This window comes from Erinaceus europaeus, chromosome 15 (genome assembly GCF_950295315.1).
Source record: "Erinaceus europaeus chromosome 15, mEriEur2.1, whole genome shotgun sequence".
NCBI lineage: Eukaryota > Metazoa > Chordata > Mammalia > Eulipotyphla > Erinaceidae > Erinaceus > Erinaceus europaeus.
The window spans coordinates 16,925,750-16,944,040 of NC_080176.1; the positions used below are offsets into that span (position 1 = coordinate 16,925,750).

The window sequence follows — 18,291 nt, forward strand, 5'->3', positions numbered from 1 at the left end:
TAATACTTACCAGGACACTCACTGTGTGCTAGACGCTGTTCTCAGCACTGACTTCTCCATAGCCCAATAAAATCTCTGCCACAAGCAGCTTATGATTCTGGAGCCTGGGGAGAGGTCATCAGGGACGGGCTGTGAACACCAGAGCACAACAGAAGGTTCTGGAGAAGTGAAGAAAAGACGCCATAGCGCCTAGGAGCTCTCCTGTTCCCTGCATCACGCAGGACAGAAATGAAAAGGGAACACGCCAGTCCTTGTCAAACGAAGAACAGGGGATGCTGAGCTCCCTGCTAAGACGGTTGTGTGGAGCACAGATCAGGAGCTGGCTGTAACTTAGACAGTGATTGCTGCTCCAGGCCAAGACTCTCTTTGGGAACAAGTCACTGGGCTTCCAGGCTGGGTCTCTGCTTTGTACAAGAAGGAAATTGCCCTTAAATGAGATTGATGTTGAGATTATTCCTAGGTGACAGAAAATAATATCCAGGGGGTGAAAATGAATAAAGACAGGCCTGAGAAGAATAATGACAGGGTATTAGTGGGTGGTTTATGATGCATGGCATTTCGTTAATGTTAAGCTTTCCCGGATGTGTCATTTAAGTCACAGAGCAAGGCAATGGATGGAAGTTTTATTTTCTTGCTTGAGACAATGCGCCCCTGTGAACTAAATAAAAATACAGGGGCTCGGGAACATGGAGAGTTGGTTACCAGAGCATAAAATTGATCTTAGCGATTACACCCCGCCATGCAGCCACCAGCCACCACTGTTTACACTTGTTTGTTACTTTAGACACCAGCAAGTGCTTCCCCCTCCGCATTACTTCATAGGATCTCAGCACGTGGCAGTGGGAAATAATATGTCACCCTCATTCCCCCACGTTAACTGCAGAAAGAGATGGAGTAGTCTTGCAAGAGCTTCCAGACAACCAAAAGCCGAGTTGAGATCCAGTCTCAGATGCATCGCTCTAAAATGCATTCATCTCAGGGCTGGGCTGTGGCACACCTGGTTGAGCACACATGCTACAAAGCTCAAGGATCCAGGTTCGAGCCCTCAGTCCCTACCTGCAGGGGGAAGGCTTTGCAAGTGGTGAAGCAGGGCTGCAGGTGTCTCTCTGTCTGTCTCCTCTAGCACCATCTTCCCTCTCGATTTCTGGCTGTCGCTATCCGATAAATAAATAAAGATAGTAATTTTTTAAATTAAGAAAAAACAAAATGCATAGATATGGCTGTGGAATACCCTCCCCAGAATATCATGCATGAGGACCCCTGGATTCACACCCACCCCCAACGTATAGAAACGGGGCCTTGGTGTTTCTCCTCTCTTTCTGTGTTCACCTCCCACCCCCGTCTCTGTGTATCTGACACTAGTGGAAAAGAAAGTTAGCTAGGAGTTGAGAAAGAAAGGAGGGAAGAAGGTTTGCTAGAATTCTTCCGTTCTTCTCCCAAGTCCCATTAGATCATCAACACTCAAGTCTCTTCCACCCAGACGAAGCTCATCTGTTGGAAACTGTTGGAATTTCAGCAATTTCATTTTGTTTTTTCTCCAGGAGCCTGCCCAGAAGTAATAGCTTGTCTTCAAAGAAGAGCCACAGGAAGCAGAGTCCTTCAGCCTAGGAACCATCCATTCTGGCCTTCTGGTGAGTTCTGACCCTGGAGAGCCAACAGCCTCTCAAAATGGGAGGCAACGAGGTTCCTTCTGCTCCTTGCTTCACTGCATTTTGATTTGCAGAGTCCTGTTCGTGTTCATTTTTGAGTCATGTCTCTCCCTTTCAGTGTTTATTTGGAAAGAGTTCTGGATTCACTGAGAGTTGCAAACATGGTGTAGACTGTCCCTTCAAGCCACTTCCTCCAAAGGCAACAAGCAGCATGAGTACAACTCAGCCACACTGTGCCGTGCTTTCTACAAACAGAGCAAAGCCGGCAAGCAGACAGACGGCAGCACCTGAGCTAGACGACTAACACGAGAGTCAGGGGCTCTGAAGCCAGGGCCACGGACACCCTTTTTTGCAATGTGGTGACTAGAGGCCACCCTGGGAATTGTGGGACAGCTTTGTGCCCACGAGACTCCAGAAGATCCCAGCACCCTCAGTTTAGAGGGGTGATTTATTGCCGTTGGTGTTTCTTCCTCTGCCTCAGCTCCCTCTTTCCCGATAGCCAGTAGCTGAATTCCAGGCACACTTCACAGGTATCTTCCGGCGGCTGGGCTTTTCCCTATGTCACTGGGAGCTAAAACTCAAGCCTTATCTGACAGCTACCACGCCTCTGTGCTCCTTCCAGTTCCCGCCACTGATCTCTTAGCTTGATTCAGTTCTTCTCCACCACCACCACCCCCCACATACACACACGTGGATCATGTGTGTGACCCTTCTTTAAGCAAAATACATGTAGGTTTTTAGGTGAATTGAGAAGACATTTGGAGAGGAAGTGTGAAGTGGAAGAAGGGAGACTGTGACAGCAGCTAATAGCCTCACTCTAACATCGGCCAAGTCCAGGCATGTTCTGATCTCAGTGTCTCACATTTGCTGTGGTTTAAAGTTAGACAGTGGCAGGGAACTGTCTCCTTCTCTCCTGCAACAGTGGAACTTGAGCTCTCTGCTCCTGATGCCCAGTCCAAAAAAAAAAAAAGTGGACAGACAGACCAAACGACTGGCATTGTCCCTTCAAGTTAAAGAGGGAAAAGGGTCATGAACTGGCAGGTGTTTATGGATTAAGTGTTTCAGGGGTTAAGAATGGGTTGGAAAGGGGCTAGGCAGGTGGACTTGCATGTTTGAGGTCCTGGACTTGACCCTGGCACTGTGTGGGCTAGAGTGGTGTTCTGGATTCTCTCTCTCTCTCTCTCTCTCTAAGTTCACTAATAAATAAATCTCAAATAAAAGAAAAAGGAGGAATCAACTGCCACTACATTATACACCATATAAGTTATTCTTTAAAAGCATGAACCTTGAACATCTTTCATTAAGGTAGTCACACACCACTGCCAAGAGCAGTAAGAACAGACATTACCTAGAAGGAAGGCCTGGCACTAACTACTGTGTCAGAATAGGGTCTGCCCAGCCTCCAGCCCTCGGGTACTGGAGTCTGGGTCTGACAAGTGACTGCAATGAGTTGGGTCACTCATTGGTAGGTCCTCAGTCTTTTGGCTGGTGCCCAGTAGGTGGAGAGGTGGCTCAGTGGGCAGAGCATAGTCAGATTTTTTTCGTTTGATCCCCGGCATTGAATAGGCTTGAGTGGCGCTTTGGCTCCTGGATCTCGTGCTCCCTCGCACGCTCTCATATACACCCAGTGGAACAAATAAGTAAATGTCTTTTTAAAGATGCTGTTCCTAAAACAAAAAAGGAGAAAAGATGTGGAGGGGAGAGGTTTCTCCGTAAGGAAGAGGAACTACACGTCTCTAAACTGAGCCCCCTCACGCCTCACAAACACACCAGATGCAGACACGACTAAGACACGCCTGCACTCACTCGGCTGTACGGGCTGCCTGATGGGGTGAGGCCAAGACTGATGCCCACCAGGGCCTTCCCATCCCCATGGCGGGAAGACTAGGACCTCCCCAGATGCACATCCTTCCCTTCCCTTCGCTGCCCCAGCTGAGCCCCTCTCCACAGCCCAGGTCACACAGGATGGACAGTCTCTGCGGTCTCAGCCCTCCTAGTGGGAAGCTTCAAAGGTCATGGGAAGCAGCAGAGCTGGCTCCCAGTCAGGCTTTTGAGAGCTGGCCTTTCAATTCCTCCCTGGCTCTGAGGCAGAAGCAAATCTTTATATCCTGAAAAGCTCCCTGTAACCAGGGTGGATACAATAGTAGCTTGGAGACCCTGACCCAGTGGGCTGAATACTCAGGCTCTAGTGCTAGGAACTAAGCAGGTTGAGGTTGCCTGGGAGGGACTGTGGGCCAGTCTTTTGCCTTCAGTGCCTGCCCTCCTGTTATTAAGACACAAACCCTAGCACAGCGGGTTAAATGCACGTGGCTCAAAGCTTAAGGATCAGCGTAAGGATCCCGGTTTGAGCCCCGGCTCCCCACCTGCAGGGGAGTCGCTTCACAAGCAGTGAAGCAGGTCTGCTGGTGTCTATCTTTCTCTCCCCCTCTCTGTCTTTCCCTCTTCTCTTCATCTCTCTCTGTCCTATCCATCAAGGACATCAAATAATAACTACAACAGGGAGTCGGGCTGTAGTGCAGCGGGTTAAGCGCATGTGGCACAAAGCGCAAGGACCAGCATAAGGATCCCGGTTCGAGCCCTGGCTCCTCACCTGCAGGGCAGTGCAGCAGGTCTGCAGGTGTCTGTCTTTCTCTCCCCCTCTCTGTCTTCCCCTCCTCTCTCCATTTCTCTCTGTCCTATCCAACAATAATAATAACTACAACAATAAAACAAGGGCAAAAAAGGGGAAAGAATAAATAAATAAAAATATTAAAAAATAACTACAACAATAAAACGACAAGGGCAACAAAAGGGAATAAATAAATAAATATTTTTAAAAAGACACAGACCCTCCTCCTCAGCCCCCAGCTTCCTGGCATGGCACACCTGAAAGGCAAGCTTTCCTGACAGGATATTCTAGAGTTACTGCAGCTAACTTTGGAAGTGCTTAACCAAATAAAATGTCCCAAGGATGCCCTTTCCTTTTTTTTTTAGTTCTCAATTACACTTTTAGAAAGACTTTGTTATTTATTTATTTATTTAGCCTTCTTTTTTCCTCTTATAGGACAAAGAATAATTGAGAGGGCGGGGAGATAGACTGGGAAAGAGAAAAACCTGTAGCCCTGCAAACTTGCACACCTGCAGACTGGCCTCACTGCTCATGAAGCCCCCCCCCCAGGTGGGCAGTGAAGGCTCCAACCCTCGTTCTTGTGCATGATGATATGTGTGTTCAAACAGGTGTGCCACCTCCTGGCTCCCTGTTAGTTATTTTTTAAAAGATTTATTTTATTTACTATGAAAGAGAATGAGAGGATATGTGTGTGCATATATATATATATAGAGAGAGAGAGAGAGAGAAAACAAGCACTGCTTAGCTCTAGTGCAGGATGGTCCCAGATTGAACCTGGGGCTTCAGAGCCTCCGACATGAAACTTTTCTGTGTAACCATTTTGCTGTCTCTGGACCCAGGGTGTATTTATATGCCCCTCCCCTTGCTACACCCTGGCGGTGTGTCCCAAATCCCTCCTGTCCCTCCTATGAGTGAGGTCACCCCTGCTCAGTACTCCTCCCTCCCCTGCTGACTTTGCAGACTCCCCTCCCTGCACTTTGCCCTGCTTTTTTAAGGTCAGCCCCTTCAGTTTCCTCATTAGTTGAGATGGCAGGGACAGAAAGCACCTCCCTTTGTGAAAAGAGGGAGGCAGTAATTAGCCTGCCAGGCCGTCTTTTTCTTTCAGAGCTAACTAATCCCAATTACTTTTAACCTTTCCACACAGGCTGCTCTTCCCGACCTTTTAATGAATTTCCACCCCTTACCTCTGGTCCTTCTCCAGAGGTTACAGATTCTTCACAGTTCACCAAAGCTTTTCAACAGTAATAATGAAATGATTACTATTTTTCCCCTCACTGTAATCGCAGGCTCCCAGATTTGAAAAATATCTCACAGTAATTAGGTGCCTAATTTTCAGCTACATTTCGGCCAGGATCTCCCCCCCCCCAGTGTGCAACTACATCAGCTGACTACTTCTTTTCTGCAGCTTAATGTTTTATCTGAAAAATAAAATCACAACTTAAGGCTTTTTTTTTTTCCTCTCTAAATACTTGTGGAGGCTCGACTGCATTGGTACAGTAAGAGACAGGTCCTTGCAGGCACTGTGGTGAAGATGTGTGTGTGTGTGTGTGTGTGTGTGTGTGTGTGTGTGTGTGTGTGTGTGTGTGTATGAGGTGGGGGGTGGCAGGGTGAGGTCCTTGTGTGCTGAATTATCTCTGCATCCCGAGAAGTTCTGAAAAACGGATGCTGCTCTTACGACAGAGGTGTAGACTAATGTCCGTGGAATTCAAACAGCTTGTACAAGTTCTCAGACTGAACTAACTAGTGGTCAGAATGCCAGGACCCCAGACTAGGGCTGCTTCTGTAGAATTCTGAAAACTGATTCTTTTTCTCTGCTTGCCCGGAAGACCTTGAATCCCTTCCTCTCTCAACCAAGGGTCACCTTGTTATTAGCGACAAGACAACTTGCTATTAGCAACTAAGGACTGTCATTCCCAGGAAGTCGAGAGGAGCAGCTGTTTTGCTCAGCGCAGGGGAAGAGTGCAGGACTTGGGGCCTGAGCCTCCTCCTGGTGTGATCTTTGGCCCTGCATGTACCAGACTAATGCTCTGACCTCTCTCTCCCTCTCTCTTTTTTTTAAAAAATTTTTTATAATCTTTATTTATTGGATAGAGACAGCCAGAAATTGAGATGGAAGGGGGTGAGAGAGAAAAGGAGAGAGACATCTGCAGCACTATTTCGCCACTCAAAAAGCTTCCCCCCTGCAGGTGGGGATGGGGGCTCGAACCTTGGCCCTCAAGCATTGTAACTCAATCAGGTGCACCACCACTCCACCCTCTGCCTGTCTCTCTATTTCTTTATTACCTATTATTCTTTAAAAAAAAAAAAAATCAAAGGGAGAGAAGAAGAGAGGTTTAAAACCATCACAGTAGTCCCAGTGGAGTCACCTTGACCTTGTTCTCCAAGGTTCGAGAGGTGAGGAGAAAAGCCTATTCTCTGGCCCAGAGTGGGAGTCACCACAGCTTCTCACACACTGAGAAGCCTTTCCCTCTCTCTGTGTCCGTTTTCTCCCTTCCTCTCAGTTACCTTCTCATCTCAGCTTGGGGAAAACTGAGCAAGTCTCCCTTCTTGTGCCCTTGGGGGGATTGGCATGTTTAGAGAGTTCAGAGCCCAGCCGAGGCAAGTGCCCCGTGGTTAGTCAGCCATCACGGAAACCTCTTCTCTCCAGCCTTGAACGTCCCTCTGTTTTTGGTATACAGCATCTTTCCGGTAACCATGGCAAGCAGCCCCTCTAGATGTTTCCATGACATTTATCTTAAGCAGAAATTTTAAAATTTTCTCTTAAGAACCAAAGATAGCTCTTTTTTGTTTTTTAATCCCAGGGCAAAGGGAATCTACATTTTCATTAGAGGCAGAACAGGGGCTAAGCAAGGAGATGGGGGACTGGACAGGAAGTCTAATGGATGCAACAGCAGCACATAGCCATGAACTACAAGGCCATCCTGTTTTAAGATAATTGTACAAACTTCAGCAGGAGCAGAAAGTGAAAAAGGGCTCTAAAGAATTTTTACCTGCAGAGGGATTTTATTCTTTTGTTAAACATAGAAATTACATTGAAATACACCATAGATATGAAAAAAAAGAATATGGATTTTTTTTTGAAGGATATGGTTTCCTTTTAAAATTTATTATTTAAATTACCGGAGACAGAAAGAAAGAAATCAGAGCACAGTAAATACACTCCCAGGGAGGGAACCCAGAGCCTCTCTCAACCAGCTGAGCTATTTTCCCAGCCGTAGGGCACATATATGTAGCTAGCATCTGCACAGAGAGACCAGACTCCCCCCACCCCACGTTATTTCCCTGTGAAGTTCCTTTTGTGTGTTCCCTTTATACACTCCATCTTAATGAAGAGTGCCAATGGTGTAGGTACAAACCACTTCGCCTCGGCTGTCGGGAAGCTATGGTTTGGGCCAAGGTTGACTTCATCAGAACTAAGTTTTCAAAGGGTTTTTGCAATCTGTGTGTTGACTACTCATTGAAAGCTACTTTTTCCATCTATGCTCCAATGAATGTAAAATTGTGCAAATTCCCACTGGAATAGATGTCTTGTCTCCCATGCTGGGCCCCATCAACCATTTTCCTCTCCCGCTGCTGCCTCGTGCACCATCATTCGCCCAATGTTTTGTTACTCAACTTTCTTGTGTGTTTATCTTCTTTCAACCCCACTCCAGATTCCTTAAGGGGAGAGTTTCTGCTGAACTGCTTTGCAATCTTTGCATTCCTGAGAGCTCATGACACAGATTTATCGCACTGTATTTACTGAGGAAATCATTCAGTCTGGCTGCAGCAAATCTACTCAGGCAAGGTACACAGTTAACATACAGAAGCCTTACTACACAAAACCGCAAGCAAAAACAGCACCCTGATACCTCCCTTAGAGCTGGTGTTTTCATTCATTAACATAATGGATCAAGTAAACAGGGAAGAAGTTATGTTTGAAAAAGAACGGATTACCTACGGGGGCTGAAACTCCTCATGCGATCCTTTGCACTCTGAGTGTGGCTTTCATTTTAAAGAGGGAATATTAATTAAGCCTGCAGGCATCCCCTGTTCACAAACTCTTTGGAAACACACCTATCTGTTTCCAAACAAAGGAGAATCCACTTGCTCATTAATAAGAACAGTGGAGGATATGCAGTTTGAACAAGGCTGAGTTCTTTAGCTCAATCTTGGCTGCAAGGCCAACCCCCTTCACTCATTCCTCACTCCAGTGAGAACTAGCAAGAACCTACCTCAGACCAGACATAGCTTTGTCTAACAAAATCACCACTACGCTGACAAAAACCAGGCACTTGATGGTCTAGAACCAGAGCAGAAGAGGCTGTCTCCCCTGGGGACATGCTTGTTAACAGATTCTTCCCCCAAGCTATGCTCCAATCTCACCCTCTCTCATGGTTCAGTGGATCCGGTCGCCTCTGATTCCCCCAATCCTTCCATTTCCACTGACTTTCTTTGATCTGTTATTATTGTTACCTTGGATACAATGAAATTCAGTGGCGAGAACATGCAGTTTTGAGTCAGACGGAGATTTGCATGCTAGCTCCAGCCCTTCCTTGCTCTGTGTCCTTGAATGTGGACCTTCGTTTCTTCTCCTGTGAAATGGAGTCAATAAAAACTGCCATAAGACCTAGTGAACACGGTGTGCTTCACACACGTGGAGTTGTCTACATTCTTTTAAAAATATTTCTTTCTTTATTTATTTATTCCCTTTTGTTGCCCTTGTTTTATTGTTGTAGTTATTATTGATGTTATTGTTGTTGGATAGGACAGAGTATTGAAGAGGGAAGACAGAGAAGGAGAGAGAAAGATAGACACCTGCAGACCTGCAGGTGGGGAGCCAGGGACTTGAACTAGGATCTTTATGCCAGTCCTTGCACTTTGTGCCATGTGCGCACTACCACCCAACTCCCTAAGTTTCATTCTTACAATAATCTCACGGTGGCTATTTAAAATGACAGACTTGAGAAAAAGAGAGGGCAGAGGGAGTTCTCTCAGCATCACATTGTGGCTTAAGTCCAGGGTCTGAGTTGGGAATTGAGGTGTCTTTCTGTCTTCCTTCATGTTCTCACTACCATTCAGCTATCCTGATTGTTCTAGAAGAATGTGGTGAGAACGAATAAGCGATGTCTGCTACTATCCTTATAGCAATTACGCTGTTAATCTCCTCTCCCTATCACTATATTTATAACATCTTGAAGCACAACCTTGTCATACCAATGGGTCTTGACACACTTTTGTGTTTTGTACACAGTAGGTTCCGGCTTATTTTTAAATGTATTTTGTAAAAGAAAAAAGTGTAAAAGAAAACAAAGAATGTCTAAGGGCCAGGCTCGATTATATTATAAATCTATTGCTTTTATTTCTTTTTTCTTTTTTTATTTATTTAAAAAAGAAGACATAACAAAACCATAGGATGTGGAGTACAACACCACACAGTTCCCACCACCAGCTCTCCATATCCCATCCCCTCCCATGATAGCTTTCCTATTCTTTATTCCTCTGGGAGTATGGACCCAAGATCCTTGTGGGATGCAGAAGGTTGAAGGTCTGGCTTCTATAATTGCTTCCCTGCTGAACATGGGCATTGACTGGACGATCCATACTCCCAGTCTGTCTCTCTCTTTCCCTAGTAGGTTGGGGCTCTGGAGAAGCGGAGCTCCAGAACACATTGGTGGGGTTGTCTGTCCAGGGAAGTCTGGTCGGCATCATGCTAGCATCTGGAACCTGGTGGCTGAAAAGAGAGTTAACATACAAATCCAAACAAATTATTGAGCAATCATGGACCTAAAAGCTGGAATAGTGCAGATGAAGTGTTGGGGGGTACTCACTGCAGACTACTGTGTACTTTTGCTTTCTGGAGCACTTCTTCTTCTTCTAGCGTTAGCCCTTCTTCCGTAGCCAGTCAACAGCGTCAGGTTGAGCCTGATGTAAAGTTTCGAGACCTCCTTTGAATCTGGAGAGGTGGCAGTCATTGACTATATGGGTCATAGTCTGTCTGTAGCCGCAGGGGCAGTTCGGGTCGTCTCTGGCTCCCCAGTGGTGGAACACTGCTCAGCACTGCTCAGTTCTGGCTCATGGTGATGCCAGGGACTGAACCTGGGACTTTGAAACCTCAGGTATGAGAGTTTCTTTGCATAACCATTATGCTATCTACCCCCAGCCTGTCTTCTTTTTTTTTTTTTTTGCCTCCAGGTTTATTGCCAGTGTTCGGTGCCCCTCCCCCTTCTTGTTTCAAGCTGCTGTTGTGTTGCTTGGTTTTATTTATTTATTTAAATTTATTTATTCCCTTTTGTTGCCCTTATTTTATTGTTGTAGTTATTACTGTTGTTGTTATTGATATCATTGTTGTTGGATAGGACAGAGAGGAATGGAGAGAGGAGAGGAAGACAGAGAGGGGGGAGAGAAAGACACCTGCAGACCTGCTTAACCATTTGTGAAGCGACTCCCCTTCAGGTGGGGAGCTGGGGGCTCGAACCGGGATCCTTAAGCCAGTTCTAGCACTTGTGTTGCTTGGTTTTTTTTCAGCCAGTGGGGGTAGGATGTTAGAAAATATAACCAAGAAATCATCATATGACTGAGTTGTGAGTGGAGATTTACAGATTATCAGCCCCCTTCCCTGAAATCTCTTCTTTATTTTTTTTTCATTTTTTCCAATACTTTCTCGTCAGAAAGAGAGAAGTGGGGGGAGAGACAGAGAGAGAAGAGAAGAAAAGAGGAGAGAAGAGGAGAGGAGAGAAGAGGAGAGGGGAGGGACGAGGAAAGGAGAGGAGAGGGGAGGAGTGGAAAGGAGAGACATTGAGAGGGGGAGAAGGAGATAGAGAGAGAGAAAGATAGCTGCAGCATTGCTCTTCCACTACTGAAACATTCCCCCTGTAGATGGGGATTGAGGACTTGAACCCAGGTCCTTGCTTGTTGTATCATGTGTACTCAACTTGGTGCACCACTACCTGGTCCCTGAAATCACTGTGGCTAGTCAGTTCATTTCTGTTTTGATATCTTTTGAGTAGGTGCTCAGAATAATGCTCTAAGTGTTATCAAGGGCAGTGAGGCTAAGGAAGTTAGTAGCTGAGAACTCGGTCCATAGATGTCAGAATTATTTTGAAGCAGCAGATGAACAAGTAGCTAATATAGAATCTTGGAGGCAGGAGGAGGAGATGGAGTTCAGGTTGCTGAATTCATCTCAGACCATGGGTCTGGACATGTCTCCTTAGCTAAGGACAGCTGAGCTGGGTCTTGGCAGACGTCAGGGGGTTTCCTTTAACTAGCTAAGAAGGTTTTCTAAGCAAGGCCTTTACGGGGGAAGGCATCCCTGCTTCATCAGTTGGCTGTGTTGGTGTACTTCTTCTTGTAGCACTTCTTATTATCTCTAGGTTTGTGCTTGAAAAAAAAAGTATTCTCTATTAAAGATTTATCTGGGGCCGGGGAGACAGCGTAAGGCTTATGCAAAGAGACCTTCATGCCTGAGGCTCCAGTGTCCCAGGTTCAATCCCCCCAGCACCTTCAGAAAACAGCTGAGCAGTGCTCTGGTCTCTCTCTCCTCTCTCTGTACCTCTCATTAAAATAAATCAATAACTTAAAAAAATTTATTAATACAATATATTTTTTAAAGACTTATAGACTTATTGAGGTGGGGTAGGGGAGTGAGAACCAGAGTGCTACCTTCTAGACCGAAAAAAAAGCATTTTGTTTTTAACAAGATCCCATCAGATATTTATTTGAACAGTCTTCATGGCCTTGGTAACTTTCATTTGTCAAAACAGATATTTGGGGTCTGGGGAGATAGCTTCATGGTTCTGCAAAAGACTTTCATGCCTGAGGCACTGAGGTCCCAGATATAATGTCCAACACTACCATAAACCAGAGCTAAGCAGTGCTCAGGCAAAAATAAGGAAATGAATAAATAAGAATGGGGGAGGCTTTTTTGTTAATTGAGAGATAGAACAGAGCACACTGCCCCCACCATTTTGAACAGTGCCAGGTATTGAACACAGGGCCTCACACATGGGAGACCTGCCCTGTGCCGTGTCCCTGGTCTCAGCAGACATCTTGTAATCACTCCTCATGTGGACTATAACGCAAAATCAGTTCTTTCATCTCTGCCATTAGTCTTCACTGGTAAGCATAAAGTTAAGGATCGACTGGGTTCTTTCCAGGCACAGGCCTAAGTGCTTTTCATTAATCTCCTCCATATTTAATTAGACTTCATTAACTCAATAGCATTTAAGTAGTCATGCAGCCACTGTACAACTACACCACTACAACCCCAAAATGTCTTGGAAATGGATTCTGTCTCGGAGTTGATTTGTCCCCACCTGTTCAGATGTTGAAGTCCAGCCCTGCATACTCCAGATGTGACTTTATCTGGAGATGACCTCAGCAAAGGAACTTGCATCTGTAGAAATTATTTGCGTAAATGGATTTCCCATCTTTGCAGATGTGATGAGTTCAGGAAAGGGATTACAGGAATAGGATGGGGTCCCTGGTCCAACATGACTCGCATCCTAAAAGGGGACATTTGGACACGGGTTGACAGACACACGTTGGGCAGAGGTGATGTAAACACACCCAGGGAACACACCAAGGGGAGCTGAAAGCAGAGGTCAGGACAGTGTCACAGAGAGGGAAGCCAAAGAAAAGTGACAAACCACCAAGAGCTAAGAGAGAGGACATGGAAGAAATCCTCTCTTAGGGCCTCAGAAAAAGCCAGTCCCACGGGCACGTGGGTGTGGGGCTTCCAGCCTCTTGAACTCTTAGGACAAACATTTCTGTTATTCCAGAATTTGCAGTACTTGGTTACAGCAACCCCTCCAGCTGGTAGGGCTGCCTCCTCTATGTATCCCCAACAGCAGCTCAGAATGAGACCTTCATTTTCTCACTTGCCTTACTGCAGATACCTTGACACACAGGTGCCCCTGAAAAGCTAGCCTCCTCTCCACCTGTCCATTCCCCACTCACCTGTGTAGAGAGCACTCTACAACTCAGGTCTAGAAGTAACGATGGACCATTAACCCAGCTATTCAGTGGACAGTAAATACTTGCCAAAGGAAAGGAGAGAATCACTCAGCCTTAGAGCACAGGACCTACATGTCTGAGGCCCCAGAGGCCCCAGGGTGAAATTCCAGAACCATCATATGCCAGAGATGAGTGAAGCTCTTGCCTCTCTCTCTCCCCCTCTCTTTCTCCCCCTCCCCCCCTCATAAAAATATTTAAAATAGACATATACCTGCTAAATCCTACAGTGAGTTAAACCAAGACCATCCGTCCAGCCTACAAGTACGAGGCTCTCCATCAGTCAGATCATCTCTTTTCCCAGTGTGTCCTCTGTCCGGCTTTTATACCATGTGAGTTCTTTCTTGACTTGGACATGAAGCAGGAATGATGACAACATCCACATCCACGTTGCTGAGTTACCTGCAGGGAGCTGTCTGTCAGGAGCCAGTCTGTCTCTCTGTAGGGTTGGAGATCACCAGGGTCAGATGTCTCTTTCCTCTCAGAGTGTGTATTTTAGGATGAGAAGCTCCTCCCCCCCCCCAGTGTATTTTGAGCTCTTGGTCAATGCCCTTGACACTCTAGCCCTCATTGCCTCCAGTGTGGTCCATCTGAGCAGATCCCCACTGATGGAATCCACTCAAGGGTGTAACTCAATTTTGAAACTGCTTTGTGACTGCCTCTCTCTTCCTTTCCTGCTGGAGATTCGAAGCATGAATAATCAGCTTCATTATGCTGGGCTAGGAGAGTGCACTTGCACAGAAAATTACACACAGCAAATGAAAACAGTTCCATATGGCAGCTCCGCTCCCTGCAAGACTAGTTGAACCTTGACCACCGTTTGCGCTAGCGTTTCATCTTTCTTATGGTCTTGGCTGTTTGCCAACACGTTGGTATTCTGAGATTTCAGTAACAAACTCTTCTTCCAGAATATTCCTTGCAGGGTTCCTTCCCTTCACCCATAGATTTCTTCCAGTTCTTCCTGGTTCATCGTCAGAGCAGATCGTGAAGCTCTCAGAGTCGAAACACTGCTTTTCCTAGAAGTCACTGAATGGCCACTGAATGTGTATTAGACACCTACCGTGGGGTGTGCCAAACACTCCCAGAACTCCTGAAAGGCTGCACTTCCAGAGAGGAGACATTGACTCATTGTTGAGTAGGCTTGTGACTTCAGTGCGCTTTCTAGATGTGTGAGTGAGGTATTCCAGAATAATACTTGTTTGTGTCTCTGACCGGCTACGAGAACAAGACCTGTCATCTGTCCCCAGTAGGCCTGTGACCTTGCCCCTGGCTATGCCACTGCTTCCTGTCTGCTCTCTGGCTCCCCCTCACCCTGAGCCAGGAACTCAGCTCCATCTACCCAGTCACTCAAGCCACATTTCTTTCCAGAGGTTCTTGTTTATCCTTTGGCAGATACTCTATCCCCCATTGGAGTTCTCCCCCCCCCCTTACATTTCTTCTGTTGTCCGCTGCTGTTGCCCCTTAATCCAGCGTGCATTCCATTAGCCTGAGTATGGTTCTGTCTCTGGGAGATAGGATGAAGCTTGAGCCAGGAACGTAAATCTTGCCCTGTTTGCTGGGTTGTCAGAAAAGTTGTGACGTATATCTCTACGTTTTCCTATGCAAAAATGCATCGTGACTTTTCTGACAACCCGGTAGCCATCTTTGGCAGCCACCTTTGCATCATCTGTTGTAAAAAGTGGGAGATTAATCACACTTGCCTTAGAGGCAGTGTTTCCTCTTCTCTGTCATGCAACTGATAAGTTCATACAAAGGGGACGTGGAGCATTCGATGCTCAAGCATTAAACTGGTGCCGTGATATGCTTCAGAGCAGTCTTCTCTTTCTGTGACACCCCCAAGACTGCTCCAGATAGTACTCACAGTGCTTCCTGGTCATGAGGAGCAGAGGCCCCAGCTGACCATCACAGACAAGGAGTGTGAGTAAGGAATAAGTCTCCTGGAGCTGGGGTGATAGCTCAGTGGCAGAGCACAAGACTTGCCTGCCAGAGGCTCTGGGTGTGATCCCCGCCTTGCTATGTGCCAGAGATGCGTGATGCTCTGGTTCCTCACTCGGACATATAAGTAAATGTGTCTTCAAAGAAAAAAAAATAAAACTTGGTCTCAGGCCTCTGTGATTTGGGGGCTCCATGTTACACAGTCTATCCTAAACTCCTGTGACTCTTAACAAGGGAGGGTTAACATGGAGTTGAAGCAGAATACTCCATGAGACTCATTGGGCAGTGCTCTGTTGCTGAGAACACAGGCCAGCAGCACAGTCAAGGAGAGATGAGACCCATCTCAGTTTCCATCTTCCATTTGGACGTGGCCTGAGAGTTCCCACAAGTGATGGAGCTGGCTGATGGTATCGGGGTGGCACTCCCTCCTGATAGATTGCTCTGTCTGGAATTAAGCCCTCTAGCCTGCCTTGAACATCAACAGAAGAACTTTATTTTTTAGTTTTTTATTAAATATTTATTTATTTATTTATTGGATAGACACAGCCAGAAATTGAGAGAGAAGGGGGTGATAGACAGGGAGAGAGACAGAGAGACACCTGCAGCACTGCTTTACCACTCGTAAAGATTTCCCCCTGCAGGTGGGGACCGGGGACTCAAACCTGGGTCTTGGCACACTGTAACATGTACACTCAACCAGGTGTGCCACCACCCGGCCCATCAGAAGAACATTATTAACTGGCCTCTGTCTGCAGAAAATGTCAGGACTCTGCCGTGCCCTTGATGAAAAAGGTCATTTCATCCTTCCATCACCTTGGGGACTGACCAAGGGAGCCACACAGGATGGTGGAACCTGAGAAGGAGTGGTGGACTGGTGGTGGGGGTGGGGGGAGACTGGGTCTCTCGGGTGCAGTAAATGGCTTTGTAGTGAGAGCCCTGTGTTCATGATCGACTCCAGGGCCAGACAGAGCGAGAGAGAGCTCACCAGGCAGGGTGCCTGCATTGCTTCATGCTCAGCCCACGTTTGAGCCCCAGCTCTGCTTGGGGGTGTCGTGGCCCCAGAGGTTATCTGTCCCTCCCCCCACCACTCCCGTCTCTCCATCTGAAAAAGTGATAAAATTGCTCATGTGTGAAGCCCCGACTCCATGCACAGAAAGAAATACAAATCAGACAGACTCCACCCCTTTACATGAGACAGGAGAAGGAGTCGTATGGGCTTGTTGTGAGAATTCAATGAGATAACACATATTAAACACTTGGCAAGGTGCCGGCTGTGTAGTAAACTCCCAATAAATTGTAGCTATTATTATTACAGCAAGTTGCAGTCAAGCTAGGTTTTCTGCCAAGTCAGCCGGCGAACCCATTGAACTGTGAAGTTCCTATTCTAGCTGGAAGGGAAGAAAAGCAAGGAAGCAGGGACCTTTGGCACTGGCTGGGGAGTGAGGAGAGAACTCTTTTGGGCTTTGCTTCCTGCCCACTGGCTTCCCCTGACTGAAAGGCTGCCCAGGAGGAAGCCAGGTCACTCCATTTAACCTCTAACCTTTGCTTCTACTGGAAAAGCAAAGCAATAACTAGGACTCCAGTTTTGCAGCTTCCTCCTGGCTTTGGGGCTGTTCAAGAATGGGGTTGTATTCCATTGTGTATGTAGACCACAACCTTCTTAGTTGTTGAACACCTAGGTTGCTTCCAGGCTTTGGCTATTACAAATTGTGCTGCTATGAATGTAGGTGAACACAGATCTCTTTGGATGAGCGTGTTTGGTCCCTTAGGATATATCCCCTTGGTCTATTGTACCAAGGCAAAGGACTCTGGGAAGGAGGGGAGGCTTTCGGGTCCTGGTGCATGATGGTGGAGGAGGATCTACGCTGGGGTGAGAGTGTTTTGCAGAAAACTGAGAAATTTTACCCAGGTATCAACAACTGTATTTACTGTGAACCAATTATCTCCCCCAATTAAAAAAGAAAAAAGACGTCACACACACACACACACACACACACACAGGAAAATAATTATTCTGGGGAGGAAGCAAAGGAGTAAGTAAACACCAGCGAGTCTCATACTGGTCTCTCCAAGGTGATGTTAACCCAGAGTGGGAGCCAGGACAATGGGCAGCTGAAGGTGACCTCCACGCTGATGTGAATGAGCGGCTCTCTCCTGTCCACTTTGTTCTCTCCTGTTTGCTTGCTTTTCTTTCTTCCTTTCTCTCTTTCTTTTTTTCCCCCAGGGTTATCGCTGGGGCTCGGTGCCTGCACTATGAATCCACTGCACCTGGAGGCCTTTTTTTTTTTCTCATTTTATTGGTCTCATTGTTACCCTTGTTGTTGTTGCTATCATTGTTGTCATTGCTGTCATTGTTGTTGGATAGGACAGAGAGAAATGGAGAGAGGAGGGGAGACAGAGGGGGGGAGAGAAAGACAGACACCTGCAGACCTGCTTCACCACCTGTGAAGCGACTCCCCTGCAGGTCAGGATCCTTTACGCCAGTCCTGGCACTTTGCACCATGTGCACTCAACCCACTGTGCTACTGCATGACTCCCTCTTTTCTTTTTTATTGCAACCAGAGTTATCACTGGGGCTCAGTGTCAGCAGCCATTATTTCCCATTATTTTTTTTCTATTTTATTTGACAAGACAGAGAGAAATTGAGAGGAGAGGGAAGAAAGAGAGGAGCTAGAGAAAGACAGATACCTGCAGACCTGCTTCACCACTCATGAAGTGTCCCCCCTGCAGATGGGGAGTGAGGGCTCAAACCTGGGTCCTTGCACACAGTGATATGTGTGTTTCACTGTCTGGGTGCACCACTGCCTTGCCCCCTACTTTCTTTTTTTTTCTAATACTTTATTTCCATTTAAATAAGGGATGGGGGAGAGGGAGAGGACAGAGCACTGCTCAGCTTTGGCTGATGATGGGGATGGGGATTGAACCTGGCACCTTGGAGCCTCAGGCATGAAAGTCTTTTGCAGAACCATCACACCAGCCCCTCCTGTATACTTTCCTCTGGTGGCCTGGGCAGGGGTCCCCCCTAACCAGAAGGGATAAGGTGACTCACCCCATCTGCAGTAGAGTATGTCACAGCATCAGAGAAGCCATATCCAAGACAGAGGTCAG

General features: G+C 46.7%; 1 long non-coding RNA gene across 2 annotated transcripts in view; it reads left to right on the forward strand.

The window, feature by feature from the left end:
• The first annotated feature begins 1,540 nt into the window (after positions 1–1,540).
• LOC132533099 (uncharacterized) overlaps positions 1,541–18,291 on the forward strand; it is a 65,617-nt gene continuing 48,866 nt past the window's right edge. Inside the window, exon 1 of one of the 2 annotated variants that reach the window (XR_009544983.1) lies at positions 1,541–1,631. This is a non-coding gene — a long non-coding RNA (uncharacterized LOC132533099). The remainder of the gene's footprint in view (positions 1,632–18,291) is intronic. The other variant, XR_009544984.1, reaches the window with a different exon arrangement.